This window comes from Hordeum vulgare, chromosome 6H, assembly GCF_904849725.1.
Source record: "Hordeum vulgare subsp. vulgare chromosome 6H, MorexV3_pseudomolecules_assembly, whole genome shotgun sequence".
Lineage (NCBI taxonomy): Eukaryota > Viridiplantae > Streptophyta > Magnoliopsida > Poales > Poaceae > Hordeum > Hordeum vulgare.
In genome coordinates, this window is record NC_058523.1 from 12,631,280 (window position 1) to 12,650,280 (window position 19,001).

The 19,001-nt window shown below is 43.7% G+C and overlaps 1 pseudogene; it reads left to right on the top strand.

The window, feature by feature from the left end:
- The first annotated feature begins 4,957 nt into the window (after positions 1-4,957).
- On the top strand, positions 4,958-8,118 carry LOC123404892 (annotated as a pseudogene).
- Positions 8,119-19,001: the final 10,883 nt, after the last annotated feature.

The window sequence follows — 19,001 nt, forward strand, 5'->3', positions numbered from 1 at the left end:
GCTGATGTTGTTGTTGCTTGTTGCCTGCCTACTGTTGTCGCCGAGGCTGCTAGCTGTTGCTGCCGTCGCAGGTACAGGTAAATGTTACTTGACGCGAGCGCGTTGATTATTCATTTGGAGTTGCTTTTCTTCTTCTTCTTCATCGATCTAGGATGGGTTCCAGGCCGGCAGCCTGGGATAGCAAGGATGGACGTCGTTCTTATTTTTCTCGTTTGTTTTCGTCCGTAGTCGGACCCTGCTCTTACTCTTGATGATTATGTAATGTACTGATGTGACTCTGATGTAGCTTGTGGCGAGTGTAAGCCAATTCTATTATATATCTCTTTTTTTAGTACATGTACTTGTAACGATATCCATTCTTGCGACACGACAAGATGCGCTTCTATCCCTCACGAGGCCTTCGTGCCAAATTGAGGATAGGGTCGCATCTTGGGCGTGACACCTGGGCCCTGTCAGTCGGCTCCCCGATTCGACATGTATACACGTTTTTTTTTCGATTCGCTTTCTTGTTCTTGGTAGGGGAAACAGGTAGTATGGCATCATCATCCATAAAGTTTGATGTTTTAAAACCGTTGTCCTGGGTAGGAAGTAAGCTTTTACTAATTTGCAGCTGAGTACTACAGTACTAATTTGCGAAATGATTTAAGGGGACGCGCTCCGGTACGGGGATCCTAAAAAATGGCAGCACAAGATTGGAGGAGAAAGTCGTTTTCATTTCCCTACTTTCTTGCCCAAGATAAGCTGCATACGCTAATTTGCTTGCTCTGGCTTTCAAGTTGTTAATTTTTACTAGTAAGAGTGCATGTGCAACACACGTTTTGATCAATATAAATAGTCAAACATTACAATCATTTAAATTATTATTTGTCATGAAACAACTAAGCTCTTTGTCCAAATAGTAAGCGTTAGTCAAACACTGCAAGTAAAGAAAATCAAACTGATGCATATACCAAAACAACAAAGCTATTCAAATACCATGCACTTAGTAGTACAATGAGGTTGTGGGGCTTTTGCCCTGCAATGAAAAAAAACAGCACAAAATTTGTAATTTCCCTTGTATGTATTATATGTCCTTACTCCACACAAGATCCGTCACACACTACCAAGTATGTATATGTTAATGTAGAAACTGTTGTTGTGTCAACACAGAAACCAGAAGTCTTGAGCTACTAAATTCATTTAATAATCACCCCTGACATTTCAATATATGCTACTCCATAAAACATACAATTGTTCCCCACTTTAGAGGAAAGGCGCAACCCAAGTCCGAGAAGGGCTCGAGCATTGCCTGGCTTTGTATTAACAAAGCCATCAACCGGCCAGGATTACAACAAACACAAGCAATACAACCAGGAAAGAAAAGAAAGCAGGGATGCAACCCTACATCGGCCGATACAAGGAGGGAAAGGAAAGCACAAACAGAGCGGACATCAAAAAAAAAGGCTCGCTTGAAGATCAAAGTGCTGGAGGGGAATCGCGCCACCGGAAGGGATCGACCAGCACCGGAAGCCAGCAGAGGGTTGAGTGCATCTGCGTCGTCGACGGAGAGGCAACTGCTCCTCGAGAGCATGCCCAACAAAAGATGTCAAGCCGTCGGAAGGCAGTGGGCAAGACAGACCCAAGCAACATCGAACACAAGCAGCCGCCCAAAGATGAGGCATGTCGTTGACGCAGGTCATGGAACAAGGGCTTCAGAGAAAGACACGGCAATGAATTGAGCAACAGATCCACCAGGAGGAACCAGAGCACGCCAAGGTCACCATCTCAAACCCACTGCCCGTCCTAGTCATCGAAGAGGGAACCCCTATCCCCTCTCGCCCAGGTCGTGAGCCTAGATCCGCCGGAAGCGTACGTCCCAAACAAAAAGAGTCGGGCTCATAGTAAAATGAGTTCACATGGAACACCTACTCTGCCAGATGGCTTTATTCTCATATTGTTTTATATAACACACCGATAAATGGCTCGGTAAAAAACTCAAATATGTTTTACTATAGATTATGATACGTGTGTTGGATCACAAATATGTCACAATTTTGAAAATACAATTTAGAAAAAGTAAACTAAATCAATACAAACATGTATGCCTTCTTGTTAGAGAAAAAGTGCAATTTAGGGGTACGCTCATTGCAAACTTGTACTTGCACGTAGTCATCTCTTCCAACTGAACATTATGTCAGCATTTCAGAATAAGAAATAGGTCATTGTAGAGTTAATGGCACCTGATTAGTGAGCAAGCTAAAAGGGTGGTCCACATGTGTAGCTGACAAGTAAGTTACTTACCAGAACTTGCAAAAATTGAACGTTCTATGCACCACTCCCAGGTGCATTTTGCGAGAAAAACATACGTGAAAATCATTCAGAGGACCTGGAAGACAAACTGAAGCAAATTCAAAAGGAAAATTATGTACACATGGTTTAAGAGCACGCATACCTCCCAATAATAGTACACTGAATTTCGTGACGAAAAAGCATAATAGATCGTTGGTATACAATCGTTCTTGTGTGCCAACTCCTATTCCTGCATTAGAGGTACACATGAGAGGATTTGAATTTGTCATGAAAGAAATCTGGACGTTCGCACTTGTCAAGACGTGCTTGGGGCGGTCGGAGGGGGTCAATACCTGTAGAGTCAAGCATGTACACCTTAGGCCTAGTCAGCGGATGGGCGGCTGCAGGTTGGAGGCACGACAAAGTGTTAGGTTCCAAACTCAAGCCCCAACCATGCGTGAGGGCGAGGTGAGTTTTCCTCTAAACCCTAAAACCCCTCTGGCGATTAGGGTTAGGTGGACTTGACGGCGCCCGTCGATCCCATCGGCGGGGTGCTTGGCCTGGATAGCTACCGGCGATGGCTTCATCGTCCGCGAACAAAGGTCGGCAAGGAAGTGGTGACCTCTCCCCGCGCTCGGCTAGGGCGACAATGGAGGAGGCTTTGGGAAAGCTGGATATCTCAGAGGAGGAGGCAACGCCGCTGGTCATAGACGACTCTGAAGAGGGATCGCAGCCGAAGTGGTTACTCGCGGGCAGGGTTCTGTGTCATAATCTCCTTCATATTCAAACGATTCAGAGCGCCCTGCGCCCGGCTTGGGGAAACCCTAGAGTCTACTCTTTCGATCTCTGGGAGAAAATACTTTCGCAGCGGAGTTTGAGTCTAAGAGAGATCGCGATCGTGTGTGGGACGGCTCTCCATGGCATATCAACAAGCATGCGGTGATCCTGCAGAATCTTGAGGAGCATATGCAGCCATCGGAGTTGGTTTTTGAAACTTTGCCAGTATGGGTGCGGGTGGTAAACCTACCCTATAATCTTCGCAACAACAAGTGGGGGTTGGCGATCGCGCGACAGATTGATAAAACGGCTACGGTGGTGCAGATTGATCCAGTAGGGGGCTTCCTCCGTGCTCGAGTTTCAGTTGATGTAAGGAAGCCGCTACGTAGATGGATCTTGATCGAATCAGCCAAGAGGAAAAGTATAGACAAGTATGATATTGAGTATGAGCATATCCCACACTTCTGCTTTTCGTGTGGAAGATTGGGTCATGCTGATCCTTTCTGTCCCTCACCTGGGACCAGGCATGAAAAGGTTGAATTGCCGTTCAAACCAAGCCTGCGGGCAGGGGAGGATCGCAGGAGGACAAGCTCTGGAGAACATCAACCTAAACCTAGCAATCAAAACAGTACCAGAGAGTCCAGGGCGTCGAGTTCTAAGCAGAAGGAAGGGGTGGAGGTCTCTTCCCCAGTGAAAGTACCAGCTCAACAGAAGCGCAAGGGGGTTCCCCAAGCTACTCACACCTATAGACCGGTTGTGAAACCTTTGCTGGCTCTTACTGAGCATGGAGATGACATGGTTTGTGAGACCGATGAGCTGCCCCGAGAGCAACCTGCTGATGTGGAGGAAGAAGGGGGGCTATAGAGAATCTGGAGAGAGACACCAAGAAGAAGAGGCCTACGCCTCCGTCTTCGGAATCTTCGGCAACGGCTGCTGGTCAGCCCTGCCCGGCCCAATGAGTTGCTTGAGTTGGAACTGCAGAGGGCTTGGGAACCTTGGGGCAGTTCGCGAGCTTCGCAATGTGGTGAAGCAGGAAGTTCCCGGTCTCCTTTTCGTTATGGAGACGAATATCGCAGCGTCTAGAGTGGAGTGTTTGAAAAACGAGCTGGGCTTTACTGGCTGTTTTGCCGTCAGTAGTTCGGGGCTTAGTGGAGGAATTGGTCTGTTCTGGAAGGCTGAGTTCGATGTTGATCTAATGACTTTTAGTGCCGGCCATATTGATGTGATGGTGCGGCGAAAGAGCGATGTTAGCAGAAGTTGGCGTCTCACTGGGATCTATGGAGCTCCCCGGGTGGAGGATCGCCATATTACGTGGAGTTTGCTAAGAACATTGCATGCAGTTCAGCATGATAGCTGGTTATGCATTGGTGATTTTAATGAAACAATGTATGCTTCGGAACACTTCTCGCGATCGCAGCGCTCTGAGAGTCAGATGCGGGCATTTCGTGAGGTTTTGGATGACTGTGGACTGCAAGATTTGGGCTGGTCCGGGATGGCTTACACATGGGATAATGCTCAAGTCGGAGTAGCCAATGTCAAGGCAAGGTTGGATCGTGGTGTTGGCAATCTAGCGTTGCTAAGCCTTTTTACCTCTATCTCGGTCAAACATGTGGGGGCCGTGGAATCAGATCATTGTTTTGTGATGATTAAGATGAGAGATAATGTTGATCAAGGTGTGAGGAGAGCTCGATCATTTTGTTACGAGGATGTTTGGCAGACTCATACGGATTATGATCAACTCGTTCTAGCAAAGTGGAGGTGCGGATAGCAAGGGCAACGGTTGCAAAATGTTACTGACGCCTTGTCAGTGCTCCAGAAGGATCTTGCGTCGTGGGGAGCTAAGGAGTTTGGCTGTCTCGCTAGTAAGATAAGGAAACTACGGGATCGGTTGAACCGTCTCCGTTTACGATCTATGGGGAGGGGTCCGTCAGCGGAGGAGAAGGATCTCTCAGCCCAGCTTAAAACGGCATTGAAGCGGGAGGAAATTTGGATGCGCCAAAGATCGCGGGTGCTGTGGTTGCGCGATGGTGATCGGAACACGGATTACTTTCAAGCCCAGGCATCCCAGAGACGGAGAATTAACAGAATAGAAAGCTTGTTGAAAGCAGATGGATCGAGATGCTCACAACCTGCTGAAATTCAGGAGGAGATCGACTCGTTCTATCGGCAACTTTATACATCGCGTGGACACTATCCGATGGATGAGTTGCTGGACTCGGTCCCTTTCAAAGACACAGGGGACATGAATGTGGCGCTGACAAAACCCTACACAGAAGAGGAAATTTCTTTTTCTCTATTCCAAATGGTGCCCTCCAAAGCACCGAGGGTTGATGGTTTCACGGCGGGCTTCTTCCAGAGACATTGGCAACTTTTAAAGTTTGATATTGTGCGAGCTCTTCTGGACTTTCTAAATGGGGGAGACCTTCCTGAAGGTATGAATGATACTTTGATCACTCTGATCCCAAAAGTACCGTTTCCTCAGCGAATTACTCAGTTTCGTCCTATCTCTCTTTGCCCAGTTCTATATAAAATTGGGGCAAAGGCTATTGCTAATCGTTTGCGGGTATGCTTGAATGAAATTATAGGGGAGGAGCAAAGTGCTTTTGTTCCTGGCAGGCTTATAACTGATAATGTGTTGATTGCATATGAGAGTGTGCATGCGATGAAGCGTCGGAAGAAAAGGAAAAATGCGGTGTGTGCTGTCAAGTTGGACATGATGAAGGCATACGATCGTGTGGAGTGGCACTATCTGGAGGCTATTATGCTCCGGCTAGGTTTTGATGTGGAGTTCGTCCAGCTGATTATGAAGTGCGTCTCCTCGGTGCGCTTCTCGGTATGGGTTAATGGGGATCTTCTTCCTTCTTCACCCCTACATGTGGGCTTCGACAAGGCGATCCCGTGTCGCCATATCTCTTTCTACTTTGTGCAGAAGGTTTCACATCTCTATTGAACTTTTATGGAGGGGCACAAGTGGATAGGGGGATTCGGGTTAGCTATCAGTCTCCCTGGATTAATCACCTTTTGTTTGCGGATGATAGTCTCATCTTCATGCAGGCATCGGTAAACAGTGGATGCAGGTTGAATGAAATTCTGGGGATCTATGAAAAGTGCTCTGGGCAGACAGTGAACAAAGACAAAAGCTCTGTTTATTTCAGCCCTAATACTCTTGATACGACTCGCCAGCAAGTTAAACTTTGTCTAAATATTGGAGTGGAAGCCTTTAGCGAAAGGTATCTTGGCCTCCCAACGGCGGTTGGTCGAATCACCAGTGGCACTTTCGATCACATCCGAGAGCGAATTCGCACAAAACTGCAAGGAGGTATAGAAAGGATGCTTTCTTGTGCAGGTCGAGAGGTGAGACTAAAAACAGTTGCCCAGGCGATCCCTACGTATAGTATGTCTTGCTTCAAGTTGACTAAGAAGGTTTGCAAAGGCCTTGTTTCGCTTATGGCGAAGTACTGGTGGAGTTCTTCTGTGGATCGGCGGTCTCTGAACTGGCTGTCATGGGATGCCTTGTCTGAACCGAAGGGAAGAGGGGGCATGGGCTTTCGTGATTTGAAAAGCTTTAACTTGGCGCTGTTGGGGAAGCATGGTTGGAGACTAATGACAGATCCTACCTCCCTGTGTGCTCATGTTCTAAAAGGTAGATACTACCCGAGGGGTGATTTTATGCACACCACGGTGCCAAAGAGTTCTTCTGCGACTTGGCGTGCTATCATCGAAGGGAGGAAAGTGCTGCAGCTAGGGCTGATTAAGAGAGTTGGGGCGGGGTCTACAATTTCTATTTGGGATGATTGTTGGATCCCTTCCCTGCCAGGAATGAAACCTGCTCGCTCGGACAATCACCAGCTACGGCAAGTTTCTGAGTTGATCGATCCTTACACAGGCACATGGAATATTGATCTTGTTCGGCAGGTATTTCCAACTGTTGAAGCGGATGCAATTCTGAATATTCCCCTCAGGTCGGAGGGAGGGGAGGATGTTTTGGCCTGGGCTCCCGAAAAATCTGGTCTATACTCTGTTAAAATAGCTTACCGATCTCTGATGACACAATTTGAGCTTCGAGCTCGAGAAGAGGGGACGGTAACAACTACTCCATTGTCAGAACAACAGATGTGGGCAAGATTATGGAAGCTCAAGGTGCTTCCAAAGGTGAGAGTCTTTTGGTGGAGGGTTTTACGAGGAATTCTTCCTGTTGAATCCGTCCTCAAGCACAGACATATATCAAATGATAGTGCATGTAAGCTTTGCCTCAACCCAGATGAGACTCTCAGACATGCTTTACTGGAGTGCTCCCATGCAAGGAAATTTTGGGACATTGCCCCAAATTGGTTGGAAGTATCTCGACCTGATGTGAATCCCCAGACATGGAAGATTGATATCCAATGTGACCAGCGGTATTCGGAGTCGGAGAGGGCCAAATTGGTGTCAATCATGTGGTCTATTTGGACTTCGCACAATAACATTACGCATGACAGGGGCCCTGTGAGTCCGAGCCAGTCGATGATCTGGACTAGAGATGCCCTAGCGATGCTGGACATCCCTCGCAACCAGGCGCTTACCTTACCTGGGCATGGATGGAGACCACCAGATCAAGGTACAATAAAAATTAACACTGATGGCAGTATAGCATCTCAGTATAGCAGAGGTGGAGGTGGAGGGGTTGCTCGCTCGCAACAGGCCTTTAACGCCGCTTGGTGCAAACCTTTTGACGGAGTGACAAATCCGTTGGTGGCTGAAGCCTTGGCATTGCGGGAAGGTGTTCGCTTTGCTCGTCTGCAAGGTTTTTCAAGAGTGGTTTTGGAGACAGATAGCTTGGAACTGGTCCGGCTATGGCTTTTGCGCGACAATTCTCGTTCAGTTGTGGCACCGATCATGGATGAAATAGGGGAGAACGTAGCTTTCTTTTCGTCTTTTTGTATTCAGCATTGTAATCGTGGAGCTAACACGCCTGCCCACTTGTGTGCAAAACATGCTAGCACTCGAGAGGTGACGGAGTGTTGGATGCACATGCAACCTAGCTTCCTTGTAACTTGCCTCCAGGCAGATTTTGCCAGGGCTTCTGCTGAATAAATCCCCATATTTCAAGCTAAAAAAAAGGTTGGAGGCACGACAGCTAGGCTCGATCCCGTCAATACCTGTAGAGTCAAGCATGTACACCTTAGGACTAGTCAGACCGTGAGACTGCAATTGTCCGTGCGGTTCTGTGTATGTTTGGCTGGGTGCACTTAGCAATGAATTTGTTGGATTGTTTATTAGTAGTATAGACATAATTTTAACGGTTAGATCAAATTAAGTGGGTCTGATCGTGAGACTGCAATTGTCCGTGCGGTTCTGTGTATGTTTGGCTGGGTGCACTTAGCAATGGATGTGTTGGATTGTTTATTAATAGTATATATATAGATAATTTTAACGGTTAGATCAAATTAAGTGGGTCTGATCCCGATGTTGCAATTGTCCGTGCGGTTCTATGTACGTTTGGCTGTTTGCACTTAGCAACGAATGTGTTGGATTGTCTATTAGTAGTATAGATATTATTTTAATGGTTAGATCAAATTAAGTGGGTCTGATCGTGAGGCTGCAATTGTCTGTGCGGTTCTGTGTACGTTTGTCTGGGTGCACTTAGCAGTGAATGTGTTGGATTTTTTAATAGTAGTATAGAGATAATTTTAACGGTTAGATCAAATTAAGTAGGTCTGATCGTGAGGCTGCAATTGTCCGTGCAGTTCTGTGTACGTTTGGCTGGGTGCACTTAGCAATGAATGTGTTGGATTGTTTATTAGTAGTATAGATATAATTTTAACGGTTAGATCAAATTAAGTGGGTGTGATCGTGAGGCTACAATTGTCCGTGCGGTTCTTTGTACGTTTGGTTGGGTGCACTTAGCAATGAATGTGTTGGATTTGAACGGTTAGATCAAATTAAGTGGGTCTGATCGTGATGCTGCAATTGTCCGTCCGGTTCTGTGTACGTTTGGCTGGGTGCACTTAGCAATGAATGTGTTGGATTGTTTATTAGTAGTATAGATATAATTTTAACGGTTAGATCAAATTAAGTGGGTCTGATCGTGAGGGTGCAATTGTTCGTGCGGTTCTGTGTACGCTTGGCTGGGTGCACTTAGCAATGAATGTGTTGGATTGTTTATTAATAGTATAGATATAATTTTAACGGTTAGATCAAATTAAGTGTTCTGATCGTGAGGCTGCAATTGTCCGTGCGGTTCGCTGTACGTTTGGCTGGGTGCACTTACACTACAGGAAAATCTACGTGTAGAGACGTCATATTCCATAGCTAGAGACGTGATATTTCATCTCTAGGCAATTATAGAGTCGACTTAGTAAAGCGTCTTTGGAGCGTCTCCTCACGGACTGTTTCAAAATATATAGACACGCTGGCTAAGCGTCTGTACATGACATGAGATGCTATATTGGGACGTCCAAATGCGTCTCTAGATATGGCACACTATGTTTGGACGTTCAAAAGCGTCCCTAAATATGTAGAGTCATTCTGTTAGGTGCGTTCGTATCACGTCTCTACTAACAGGGTCATTTCATTCGTCATAGGCCCTAGGCCCATTCCTATACATGCTATGTACATACATTATTTTCGTGTCTAAATACATAAAAACTTGTATAAACCAGTCGTATTTTACTTTATATAATATTTGATTTATTCCAAATTGTACTTCGCCATTTCAAATCCAATAACTTTATCGTGCCATATGTTTTCAGAATGATAAACAAATATTTTATATAAAAGCTTCCATTCATATCACCAATCACATTCATAAACAACAAATATTATTATATGACACCCATATCACCAGTTGTATCCACAACCATCACACTGGTACAATTTCATTTAGTAGGGACAAACACCTTAGGTTGACAACTGAATCAAAGCAAATAACTAATAAGAGGTCATACAAACTAGAACTAAGTTTCCCTATAAAACTAAAATCTTTATATAATACATAAATAATATTTGTCCATCTAAAGACTAATTCTTCTATAGTTGCTCTTGGCTCCTGCAATGCACTCCTTTTCTAAATCTTGAGCTACCCTGCGAAAGAAAGATAACAGAGAAATTTTTAGAACATAGCTTTAAGGCTAGTGTGAGAAGAAATGTACTTTGATGATGTACCATATCATTGTTTGGTGGCTTGTTTCGGGGTTGCGCAGAACTGGTTAATTTTGGTTTTTTACCTAAAAACCACAAAGATCCTTCATAAATAAAAAGCCTTAAGTACGCACATTTGAGCATACAATGATTGCATGAAAGTGTACTTACATGAGATAGAGGCCGTGCAATAACATGTCCAATAACATCCCTTACTGTTTGCAATTTTCCATGTGGTCTAACCAGTGTCTCATCTCCAAGTCTTGAAACAGCGCAAACAGAAACAACTACATATTGCTCTCCAAGCATGTTTCCTCCAACCACGTATGTTTTATCTCTACTCACTAAAGTTCCTTCGGCCACAAATTTATTTTTGCTTCTCGGGTTCAACGAAACCAACAAGATTTTCATTTTTTCCTATTTTTTGAGAAATTAAACATTCATTATCACAAACCATGGAAGATTTCACTTTACACAAAAAAGGGTCAATTGCACATGGAATTAGACCAACTAACTATTCTAACCATAGTTATTCAGATATACATATAATATATATGCTTAGTGATGCGAAGAACCGGTACACTTGGTTCAGGACCACCTTGCTTGGTCGCATTGCTATTTTCAGCATGACCATTCTTTGATTGAGGACCATCATGTGCTTTCTATAGTTGAGGTTCGGTATAGTTGTAAGAAAATTTATAGAAAACATAGACATTGTTTGATAACACAACACAAATTTATGCACGCATGCACACACATCTTAGCAACTGTGTGTTCATCTGGTGAAGATAAACTGGTGCAACCCTCCTTGGCTATTGCGCAATTTCTAGGATGCAATTCCTGGTCAGTCTTGTCCGGTAAAGTTGATTTTGCACAGTCTTGATTGACCCTATAAATTTTTTTAATGTGCGCTTTCTTGAATTGAGGTTTCAGTTGTAAGTAAACATACACAAAGCATAGACATTATTTGACAATGAAGCAAAAAATTATACACACACACACCTTAGCAACCATGTGTGGTAAAGATGAACCAGTGTAATCATGTTTGTTTCTCGAACAGAAGCTAGTATGCAATTCTTGGGCAGTGATACGTTTATCGGGCAATGTTGATTCTGCACTTCCTTGATTGGTATAACCCTCTTTGGTTGATTCTACATAGCCTTGATTAGCCTTATCAAAGTTTTCAACGCATGCCTTCTACATTTGAGGTTCAGTACAGTGCGATATAAGCAAACACAATCATAGGCATTGTTTGATAATGAAGCAAAAAAAAGTTTATGCGCACACACCTTAGCAACCATGTGTGGTAAAGATAAACGAGTGAAGTCTTCTTTGGTTCTCATAGAAAAACTAGGATGCAATTCCTGGTTAGTGATCCGCTCGTCCGGTAAAATAGATTCTGCACTTCCTAGATTGGCCCTATCAAACTTTTCAATGTGTGCTTTCTACAATTGAGGTTCGGTTCAGTTGTAAGTAGACTTATACAAACCACTAGTGGTGGGGGCGCACCCGTGGCGCGCCGCCTGAGCAGAAGCTCGGTGGTGCCAGGTAGCACGCGCCCCTTCCACTATCCTCTTTATACTAAACAATGTGCTTTTGCTTCTGTAGCACAGTCGCATGCAATTATAGCAAAGCATAATACATTATAGTCAAGCTTAATCGCATCAATCTTGTAGAACAGTAGCAAGTAACGAACAATCTTGTACAACTTTTGTACTGCAAAGCAGACCATCGAACATATGTATCCTACACTAGTTGCACGTTTCAACCATGTATGATTACTCAGTTCCCGACACGTCACCACACCCCTCGGCGGCATGATGAGCAGAAGCAGCATGTACTTATCGGCGATCGCCTTATGCACATCGATGGCCAGCCGGACCGGCGGAGATTTCTCATAGGTTGACGACCAGGAGAATCAGCTTGAGGCGCATGGCTACCCGGTGGGCGCTGTAGGAAGCCATTGTTTTGCGGTTGTCGATGAGGAGTCACTACAACTAAAACTAAACTATACGACCCAAATCGACACAAACCAAATACAATAAGAAATATAAAGTTACCGGAAAGCAATAGTTAATACTTGAAACTGCAAAAATAAAGGCCTGCATCTCCTGGGAAGGCCATACAAACAATGAGAGCCATAAAAAAAACTTGTACCGGTATAAATAGCCATCCACTTGCTCAAGGAAATAATTAAAGAGCAAGCAAGAAGAAATGGAAATGATGATGACAGAATATGAAATAACCGCACCAATAGAGAGAAAAGAAAGTGGTCGCTGGTGGTCAACGCACTGAATTTACCAAAGGTGAATGATGCAGAAATAAAAGATATAGGATACCTAAAGAGCTTAAAGAGCTACCAGAGTATCATGGACCATCCTAAGGAGTGTTACGATACCTAATAGAATATACATACATGATGCAAGTTAGCTTGTAGGACAACACTTCTAAATATACCGCGGGATATATTTTGAGAATAAACGCCAAAATTGATGTGGCAACTAGTACACAGAATACATATCCTTATGTGTGGATTAAAACCTGACTGCCAGATACAGGAGTTTGTGATGGACATGTAATTAAAAATGAGTAACAGAACTATGACTTTGTAGTAGTAATAGCAAAGTAAACAACAGCTAGGATGACAAACAAAACAAAGCACTGATGACATGTGACTAACCCTACATATATACACAACTTCAGTGCTATTTGACAATGGATGAAAACTCATTAGACTGAACAAAGTTCCAGGTTAATATTAAATGTTGGACAATACCTGTGTGTGCTAGCATTCATGCCTAGTACACTTTAGAGAAACTCACATGAAGCAATTTCAGGTCTATGCCTAACTTTGTCTAGAGGAATCTCATAATGATGCCGAACTAAACTATGGGTTATTAAAAAACAGCAACATTGGTGCTTCATGAGAGTGAATGTTCATGTTATTCCTAAGCAAGAAATGTTATTATCATGTAATCCAAGGAAACTCTATAGCTGCTCTTTGTTCTGTTGGATGGTTGTACAAAGGCTACTAAAATATAAGTATAGTGCAAAAATACTTTCAGTTATTGAAATGTAATTGTCTCAACCATGTGTCGAGTAGTCCAGCTACCTGATCTCAGAAACAGGGTCAAAGACCATGGTACAAAGAACGTACAAAGATCATAACATCAAACACACTAACACCATCAAACACACTAGCACGCTCTAGTTTATCTTACATGTTGGGCTCCAGTGGAATAAGGTGATCTTGTCATAAATATGACCAATACACGCATGTAACTGAGAAGGCACCCAAAAAAGCAATTCAGAAGTTACTGTAACGCACATAGAAAAGGCACCCGAGTCCCTGCAGGACTGGACCTCAATTCTACACATGCACGCCCACGCTGATGCTCTGGTTCACTGGTTACTGTAATTTGGTTTCAGACTTACAGTAGTGTTTAGCTCGGTTAGGTATATCCAGTATTCATATGTGTGTCCTATGTTTATTATGTGATAGAGAAATGAGAATTGCGAATTGAGACTTTCTTGTATTTTGGATATTAACTCTAGTACTGTATGCAACCAAACACTATCATGTTTTGCGCTCCAGCGTAAATAGAATGTGAGATTATTCGGCCAATCTATATAATACTACTTTTGTGTTTTACCATATAGAATTTGATTGGATCAAACAGTTGTTCACATATATTTAAGAACATCTGCCAGAATTGTTTTTAGGCAAGCAAGCAATTCAACAAACACTTAGAGTGCATTGCCTACATGAAGGAAGGAAGGAGACAAAGGATAAAAGGATCAGGACTTGAGATGCATATAAATGAAGGAGCCCACTTCGGCTGATTTAATGGTAAACTGTAGGGCCTATGGGATTCAAAGAATTACCTGCTTGACGTGGTAGAGGCTGAAGATAGGATGGAGGCGATAGCTGCTTGCGGGCTTTGTACAGACGAAACAGGCACGCAGCTTCGAGTGAAGGCTGAGACGTGCGTGGATTCGGCTTCGTGATGGCGAGGACGACGTCGGGAGGAGGACGGTTTCGTGACGGGCTGACGGCGGGGGCAATGGACACTGACGGGGCTCCAAGTAACGATCTCGTCGATGAAGGAAAAAGGGAATCGGCCGCAGGCGGTGATAAAGGGAGAGGGCAGCGCTAGAGGGTGAGGCTGCCACCGCATCGGATGCAGGAACGGGCGGCGCACGAGGTGGTGATCACGACGCAGATTGGAATCGGAGGTTGGATAAATGAGGAGGTGGGGGAGATGGGGGTGAGTGAAATCCGAAGAAAAATGAGGGACACAGGAAGTATGCGCGGTAAAGAAAATGTAACTGTAGCGTCAAAAAATTATAAGGGAAAAAATAGTCCGAAGATGTCAAATTTGATTAAATGGGTATAGTTTGGGAGCGCTAAGTAATAACATATATAGTTTGGGAGCGCTAAGTAATTATATTTTAGGTGTATCTTTTATTGGATAAATAAATCCCTATGATTTGTTTTTTTAAAGATCAAACTTTATTGAGTAATATAGGTATCCAAGTAATATTGATATAGTTCAATAAAAATAATAAAGGCAGTGGCAGATTAAAGTTGGCCTTCCCCCTCTACCGTGCTCTGCCCGTGTCGACTGCGAACACTGCCCGATATGCCATCCCTTCACATATCCCATGTCGGTGATGGGGCGGCGACGCACAGCGACTCCTTCAAACCGATCTTAACCATCTGGTCACTCATGTGGTGTCAACGCGTCTCCATGTTGTCGATGCCGGATGTGGCGAACGTGGCACGACATTGTGTCGCTCCTGCCACCCTTCCTCCAGCGTCGCCCCTTCGATCGTCGACAAGGTGACGATGAGGGAAAGAGCTTCCTTTATAAGCATATGGGTCAGTTGACCCCAATAAAATTAGAAAATCCTTCAGTAATTAAGTACTAATCACTAATGTTGAGTAATGTGATTGTTTAGAAAATGTAGATAAATGTAGATAAATGTCATCGCCGGCATCATCTCGGACGCTGCCACACCGCCTCCATCAAGCGTCGTACCGGACCTCGCACGCGGTCGGATTGATCACCCACCCGTGTGCGATCCACCTGAGCTTTGTCATGCGACCGATCTACTTTGGCACGCCCCTCCACCAATCGAGCACCGGGTTGCCGCTGCGTCGCCCCATCGGGCCGCAGCGCCGCCGCCCCGTGCCTGTCCTTGCGGCTGCATCGACCCGCGACCCGCCGCTACTCTGCCCTTTCGGGTTGTAGCCCGACGGCACGCGGTCCCCTTCGGGTCCGATCTGGCCCGTCGGGTCGTAGAGCTCCGATTCGACATCGACCATGACATTCTTTGCACGCCTACCTCGACCACGGGCTACACCACCCTACGCTTTCGGCTATCTCGACATCGTGCTTAAATAGTGAACTCTTTTAAAATTCACAATAAATTCAAGCTCGCAATCATTTCCTGAATTTGCAAATTGTTTCCTAATTCATGAACTTTTCTAATTTGTTGCAAAAAAAATTGAACATTTTTAAATTCATTTTTCTGAGTTTGTGGATATATTTGTTTGAATTGGTGAGATTTTTGAAAATTCATTAACAATTTTAGAAGCCATGAACTTTTTTCAAATTCATGTTTTTTTTCAAGATCGCAAACATTTTTTTATTTCCCCCCAAAATTTTGAACTTGTTGTAAAAGTCAACGGCCATATGTGGTCGTTACCAGGATTTTAAGAATAAGAAAAGAAATGCAATGTACGAGTTACTGTAACAATTCACTGATTTCATGAAATATCCTTTATTGCTTTTCATTTTTATGATTTTCCAGTTTTTTCCATTTTTGTTTACTATTTTACAGGGGGCGAGTGGGGGTTGCATGAGATCTATGACGGGGAGGCGAGGGTCGTCAATTTGAGAGCTATGCCTAGGGGCAGACGGCGACGGGAGGACGGGTAGGAGGGCGGCGGCTGGTGCCGAGGTATTGAGCGGCGACGGCATTATGGACGAGCCGCTCCAGAATCAACAGAGTTCTAACTTCATATAAAAAAATCGATCGATGTTTGATCCAGGTCCCACGTACTAGTACTATACTTACTCCTGTAGTATAGCTTGCAAAATACGAGAGGATATATAGACCATTTCATGTAAAATTATTAATAAGTTCAATAAATCAAACCCACGCATCTGGGATGATTAAGGTCCTATTTCCAAGGAGGAGGAATGATTAAAATTATTTTTTAAGATCTTATTACATCCAATATATGAATGTCACAAGATTTTATATTATGGGAAGGACGAAGCTAGCCGTTCAAAACTTTGTTCGGCTAAGCCCGCGTCGTTGGATCGAATGGCCATCGCAGTACATGTGTTGAGCCACCTCATCACGCGCCATCTCCTTGCACAGCCGCATCGCGACTTGCCGTCGTCGACCCCTATAACTGCGAACTACTACAACTTCATGGGCGAGGATGCTAATAATTGGGGTGGTTCTGAAACTCGCAAAAGCGGACAGTCGTCTCGCGCCCCGTGACAGCATGCCCGCGGTCGTGGAGAACTACAACCGATGGCGTCATATGTTATAAACGGCGATGGGATACCGGAATCAGCTTATTAAAATTTTAAAATATAATATTCTACAAACACGACTAATTTCAATAGCCTTTCATGTTGAAAATATAATTATTAGAAATTTTCTCAATAGATACGCATACTAAAGCGTCTCATACATCGTCTCTAAGTTAATTAAAATTATATAGCTATTTTTTAGATGACCAATAATAAGAAAAAGTTTGTGGCGTTTTGTAATCGTCTTAAGAAGCGTCTTTAGCCTACTAGTGTTTATGGGCGTAGACACGAATACAAACAACGTCTCAGAAAAAGCGACTGTACAAGCCATTTTTGTTGTAGTTTTAGCAATTAATGTGTTGGATTATTTATTAGTAGTATAGACATAATTTTAACGGTTAGATCAAATTAAGTGGGTCTGATCGTGAGGCTCCAATTGTATGTGCAGTTCTGTATACGTTTGGTGGGTGCACTCAGCAATGAATGTGTAGGATTGTTTATTACTATTATAGACATAATTTAACGGTTAGATCAAATTAAGTGGGTCTGATCGTGAGGCTGCAAGTGTGTGAGCGGTTCTGTGTACATTTGGCTGGGTTCATTTAGCAATGAATTTGTTGGATTGTTTATTAGTACTATAGATATAATTTTAACGGTCAGATCAAATTAAGTGGTCTGATCGTGAGGATGCAATTGTCCATGCGCTTCAGTGTACGTTTGGCTGGGTGCACTTAGCAATAAATGTGTTGGATTGTTTATTAGTAGTATAGATATAATTTTAACGGTTAGATCAAATTAAGTGAGTCTGATCGTGAGGCTGCAATTGTCCGTGCGGTTCTGTGTACGTTTGGCTGGGTGCACTTAACAATGAATGTGTTGGATTGTTTATTAGTAGTATAGACATAATTTTAACAGTTAGATCAAATTAAGTGGGTCTGATCGTGAGGCTGCAATTGTCCGTGCGGTTCTGTGTATGTTTGGCTGGGTGCACTTAGCAATGAATATGTTGGATTGTTTATTAGTAGAATAGATATAATTTTAACGGTTAGATCAAATTAAGTGGGTCTGATCGTGAGACTGCAATTGTCCGTGCGGTTCTGTGTACGTTTGGCTAGGTGCACTTAGAAGTGAATGTGTTGCATTGTTTATTAGTAGTATAGAGATAATTTTAACGGTTATATCAAATTAAGTAGGTCTGATCGTGAGGCTGCAATTGTCCGTGCGGTTCTATGTACGTTTGACTGGGTGCACTTAGCAATGAATGTGTTGGATTGTTTATTAGTACTATAGATATAATTTTAACGGTTAGATCAAATTAAGTGGGTGTGATCGTGAGGCTGCAATTGTCTGTGCGGTTCTCTGTACGTTTGGCGATGGGTCCTGATGGTATCCCCATCGAGGTATGGAGAGGCCTTGGAGACATAGCGATAATATGGCTAACTAAGCTTTTCAACCTCATTTTTCGGTCAAACAAGATGCCCGAAGAATGGAGGCGGAGTATTTTAGTACCAATCTTTAAGAACAAGGGGGATGTTCAAAGTTTTACTAATTACCGCGGAATCAAGCTGATGAGCCATACTATGAATCTATGGAAGAGTCGTTGAACAACGCTTAAGAAGGTTGACAAGTGTGACGAAAAACCAATTTGGTTTCATGCCTGGGAGGTCTACCATGGAAGCCATCTTCTTGGTAACAGCTGATGGAGAGATATAGGGAGCAAAAGAAGGACCTTCATATGGTGTTCATTGATTTGGAGAAGGCCTATGATAAGATACCTCGGAATGTCATGTGGTGGGCCTTGGAGAAACACAAAGTCCCAATAAAGTACATTACCCTCATCAAGGATATGTATGATAATGTTGTGACAAGTGTTCGAACAAGTGATGGCGACACCGATGACTTTCCGATTAGAATAGGGCTACACCAAGGGTCAACTTTGAGCCCTTATCTTTTTAATTTGGTGATGGATGAGGTCACAAGGGATATACAAGGAGATATCCCATGGTGTATGCTCTTTGCGGATGATGTGGTGCTAGTCGATGATAGCCGAACGAGGGTTAATAGAAAGTTAGAGTTATGGAGGCGGACTCTAGAATCAAAAGGTTTTAGGCTTAGTAGAACTAAAACTGAATACATGAGGTGCAGTTTTAGTGCTACTAGGCACAAGGATGGAGAGGTTAGCCTTGGTGGGCAGGTGGTACCGGAGAGAGACACATTTCGATATTTGGGGTCCATGTTGCAGAAGGATGGCGATATCGATGAAGACGTGGGCCACCGAATCAA